Source organism: Marmota flaviventris, chromosome 6, assembly GCF_047511675.1.
Source record: "Marmota flaviventris isolate mMarFla1 chromosome 6, mMarFla1.hap1, whole genome shotgun sequence".
NCBI lineage: Eukaryota > Metazoa > Chordata > Mammalia > Rodentia > Sciuridae > Marmota > Marmota flaviventris.
Genome location: NC_092503.1, coordinates 127,542,463 through 127,547,836, shown reverse-complemented (window position 1 = coordinate 127,547,836; position 5,374 = coordinate 127,542,463). Strand labels below are relative to the sequence as shown.

General features: G+C 35.0%; 1 pseudogene; it reads left to right on the top strand.

The window, feature by feature from the left end:
- The first annotated feature begins 3,699 nt into the window (after window positions 1-3,699).
- Window positions 3,700-4,629, top strand: LOC139706167 (olfactory receptor 2J3-like; annotated as a pseudogene).
- The last annotated feature ends 745 nt before the right edge of the window (window positions 4,630-5,374 follow it).

The window sequence follows — 5,374 nt, the reverse complement described above, 5'->3', positions numbered from 1 at the left end:
TCATAATTATACCCTGGTGGATAAAAGATTGTAGTAATCACACCAAAATCATTCCTGAGAAATGGGCCTAGCAAGTATAACTCCTTCAAGAGCATTAATTGACACTTTGGGACTTACAATCCCAATGGCTCCAATTGAGGAAAACATGTCACATTTATCATTTGTTTCAAAGGCCCCTATTGCTCTAAGGTAAGTGTCCATCCCCTGATACACTGATGGCTCTAAAGAATTTCTCCTTCTGGACACAAAAAATATGTTTAGTAGATTCAGGCCTCTCTTCTGTAGCAGTAATAATCACAATTGCTATAAGATTCTGCTTTACTAAATTAGGATAGCAGATTAGAACTTAAGGTCTAGGTACCCACTTATGCTTCTGATTTCAAGAACAATGCTAGTGACCATATCCTTCATACTTGATGAGGAATAGATAGGGAAGACAACATACAGGGAATGTGGACAGACACAAGGAGGATGGAATTAAAAGGTGTTGCTGAGATATCACTTAAGTACTAGATAAGAGTATGAAAGAATATTATGATCATGATTAAAATGTCAGCCAGTGATAAAGGGATTGGGAAAAGCAACCGCTTTCCCTTTGACAATGCTGACTCCTGTACATAGAATTAATCCTCAGCTCACAAAACTAACTTTTGGTAAGGTCTTTATTTAATATTTTCTACAAAGAAGAAAATGAAATCATTAAATTTGTGCCTTTTTACTATTTGCAGCTGTTTTACTTCATATCCCTTTCTTTAATATGCTATAAAGTTAACTCATAGCTCCCACTTAGTTCTTGTTAATCCATTAGGTCATGGAGACAACTGCAGAAAAAAAAGGAGAAAATTACAACTCCATCACAAGAAGTATAAGGTTTGGGAAAATATCTCTTTTAAATATCTTGGAAAATATCATTTTATCATTCCTCAACTGGCAGTGATGTCCAAGTGAAGGAATCTTCATGGTTTACTCTTTAGTGTTTTTTTTTTTTTTTTAATTCAGCTGTAGGTTTTAAGAAAAGTCATTTTTAAAATAGCATGACTAGGCTATCCTGAAAGGATGAAAGGATTAGGATAATAACCAGTTAGTTATTTTTTACCTTAATAATATCATTAAGATGTATGAGGTCTGAATTGGTCTTGCAGTTTTGGTACCAAATAGTTCCTGATTTTCCTGTTTATATTCAATCCAGTAGGTGCTCCTGACATCTTTTACAAGAGTTGAATTTTAAAAATATGAGCATCTAAGAGACCCCCAAACCAGGAAATCAGGAGTGGCTCTACTGTGATTTCTTTCTTTTCCTGTCATAGTTACTTGGGAAGTGTGAGAGAAAAAAAAATTGTCCATGTGAGGAGAACTGAAGGATGTGGCAAAATTGGAGAAGGGGAAGGATTCAGGGAGCAAAAGGGATATTTAAACCCTGGGTTAGTATGAATTGTCACAGTAACTATATAACAAAAAACAGTACTAATCTTTCTGATAAAAAAATGACAAATTAAAAAAGATTCACTTAAGATTCATAACTTTGTGGGACTGGAGTTGTGGCGCAGTGGTAGAGCATATGCCTGGCATGTGTGAGGTCCAGGGTTTGATCCTTAGCACCTCATATAAATAATAAATAAAGTAAAAGATGCATTTACAACTAAAAAATTTTAAAAAGATTCATAACTTTGTGAAATTTAGTTTATTTTTAACAAAACAAGATTCACTAGGTGCAGCATATTATGAAAAAAAACCTATTTACCAGTTTCATTAAATATAAACCATTCTTCTTTGAATGAGAAATAAACATATGTAAGAGTTAAAGCCTATGCTGAAGATTTAAATATTGTGTGAGCTTTTGTCCTAGAGAAAAAGTCATTCATGTAGAAAACCTCCTCAGGCCCAGTGCTTCATTCTTCTCAGCTTTGAGATTCACACACTCCCAACTCTGGTATCAGGTTCCTCTTCAGTGTCCTGCTCCTCACACCTTTATTTTATTCTAGATTTTTTTCACTGAATATTTATCTTTATAAAATTTTCTCTTTTAATTTTTTTTTACAGTAACATATTCTTCAGGAATCATTCTAACCTTTTTTTTTTTTTTGGCATGAGGAGTTACTAAGGATTAAATCCAGGGCACTTAGCCACTGAGCCACATCCCCAGCCCACCCACCTCCCACCCCTTTAATATTTTATTTAGAGACAGGGTCTCACTGAGTTGCTTAAGGCCTCACTAAGTTATTGAAGCTGTCTTTGAACTTGTGATCCTCCTGCCTCAGCCTCCTAAATCACTGGGATTTAGAGGCCTGGGCTAATGTGTCTGGTTATTCTAACACTCTTGCTCCAGATTTCTAGCTTTTGTAAATGTTTAACACTCTGAGATGATGTGTATGTGACTATGTGCCATTTTGTTGCTATCTCAATTCAAAAATGTATTTTCATTTAGTGCTTTGAGTGGAAGTAATTGAATCAGAAGAAAGGTTCTTCTCAAAGTTCTATAAGTGTATCTAATTGAATCTAAATATATTTTACTCTGTGTAAGCATACTTAAATCACCATTAAATTTGATATTCTTCATCATGTATTTCTTCCATATGTATGATTACCTGAATAGGAATTCAGTGATATAACCAGATAAGTGGCAGTAAACTAAAAATGCTGAAAACTAAAGTCACTTATTAATAAAGATGATTTGTTCCATGAAAATTGTCTTCCCTCAGTAGATCAGGCATTCTAATCTTCAATTACCATTACTCAGATATCTCTCTAAAATATATGAAAAGTCAATAGTTTAAAAGTTATGACATATAAAATTTAAAAACTGAGTATGATTTCTTTATATAACTCTTTACTCAGTAGTATTTCAAACTGACATAAATAGAACAAAGCACTACATTTTTCTTTTAATCAGACTACATTTTCATATTAACATGTTGTTTTACCTCTAGCTTTGTATCTTATTTTCAATTATCTATTGATCATCTGTCTATCCATTTGTCTCTCTATCAGTCTATGATATATAATCTCTACTGGAGTACTTGGAAGATGTGGTATTTACTGCTAAATACTTCACTGTTTATTATCTAAGAAAAAGGGCAGTGTTTTACATAATTTCTGTGTGGATATCAAATTCAGTAAATTAATTAAGGGGATAATATTATCTAATTGCTAGTGCATATTCAGATTTCCCCAGGTGTATTAATAATGTTGTTAATAGCTATTTTTTCAAGTATATGGCCACCTATTGAGATATCCTGTGTTTTTTGTCTTTTTTTTAATTTGGACCACTTCCTTATTCTCATTGCCATCATTGACCTTGACAATTTAAAGGTTACAGACTATATGTTTTGTTTCAATTTGGGTTTGGGTTATGTGTCTTCATTATTAGAAATAAGCTCTGTAATTTTGGTAGTAATATCTCTAAAATTACACTGCACATTGTTCAGAGAATCACATCAGCAGCCACATATTGTTGGTTTCTTCTTAAAACTGGTGACATTGACAAGTGTCATGTTGTTATAAGGGTGTCCACCATGTCCTTCCACTTTTTACTTTGTAATTAGCAAGTTTTTGTGTGAGGAAATAATTTAGACCCTATAAATACCTTCTTCATGTATCCTTCTGGTTCTTGAACCATATCTTTATGATGTGTGTGTGTGTATGTATGTGTGTGTGTGTGTGTTTATGTGACTGCTTTCTGCAGGTATCAGAAAACAAATGATGATGGAAAACTTCAATGGTACCTCTGAAGACTATTTTATTCTGTTGGGTTTTTCTAATTGGCCTCACCTAGAAGTAGTTCTTTTTGTGTTGATCTTGGTATTCTACCTAATGACACTGATAGGCAACATGTTCATCATCGTCTTGTCTTACCTGGATTCCCATCTTCATACTCCCATGTACTTCTTCCTCTCAAATCTCTCTTTTCTGGATCTCTGCTACACTACCAGCTCTCTCCCACAACTGCTGGTGAACCTCTGGGGCTCAGAGAAGACCATTTCTTATGCTGGTTGCATGGTTCAACTTTCCTTTTTTCCTTGCCTTAGGAGCCACAGAGTGTATCCCATTGGTGGTGATGTCCTATGACTGTTATGCAGCTGTGTGTAGACCCTTGCATTACACTGTCCTCATGCACCCTGGATTCTGTCACTTGCTTGCTGTGGCTTCTTGGGTATGTGGTTTTACCAACTCAGCAGTTCATTCTCTCTTTATCCTCTGGGTACCCCTCTGTGGAAATCGACAAGTGGATCACTTCTTCTGTGAAGTACCAGCAATCCTGCAATTATCCTGTTTTGACACTCATGCTAATGAGTTGACTCTCATGGTCACCAGCTCTGTTTTTGTTCGTGTACCTCTTATCCTCATTTTCACCTCATATGGTGCCATTGCTCGGGCAGTACTGAGGATGCAGTCAACTACTGGACTTCAGAAAGTCTTCAGGACATGTGGAGCCCATCTTATGGTGGTCTCCCTCTTTTTCATTCCAGTCATGTGCATATATCTTCAACCATCAACTGAAAATTCTAAAGACCGAGGCAAGTTCATTGCTCTGTTTTATACTGTTGTCACACCTAGCCTCAATCCACTCATCTATACCCCCAAAACAAAGATGTAAGAGGGGCAGTTAAGAGACTATTGGGGAGAGAATAACCTGTATGACTCTGAAATTCATAGTATAATGGTGCATCTCTTCACCAATGGTTCATCCATCCATCCATTCATCCACTTTACTCACTCAACACTTATTGAACAACTACTCTTATCAGGCCACAGAGTTCTTCTTAACATACATTAATAAAACATAGTCTACCTAAATAGTATTCAATTCTGGAGAACACAGCCATGTAAATCAAGACCAAATATCAACATATTTTTCCATAATGCAATCTAATCTTATTTTCCAAATATCAACATGATTTTTCCATATTGCAATCTAAATGAATTGAAAGTCTTTTTAAAGTGAAAATGATTCAGAAATTTCTTGTAACTATTGATGTAATAGCAGTTAATAATTTTAATGCAAAGTCAATGTGCTCAATTGAAATCATCTTTACAATATGTCTTTTAATTTCTTGCTTTTTAGGCAGAATACTTTATCTTGTGTATTTAGTTTAGGTATACACATAGCAAAATACCTTAACTATTTCTCTCCATTACTGTCCTTTGTTGCATATAGCTATGATTTGAATATGATTTCCTTGTGTCACTATAGATTCATGTACTGGAATGCAGTTCTTAGCATGGCAGTGTGAAGTGGTGATGAAGAGTTGTTAAACACTGGAAGGTCATAAAATTATCATGGTTTCTGAAGTTGGAAGAGATTACTATACTTCTTATGGGACTCTGATTGCCCATTCCTGTGAAAGTTTTCAGACAAAAGGAAGCCTGTCCCCAA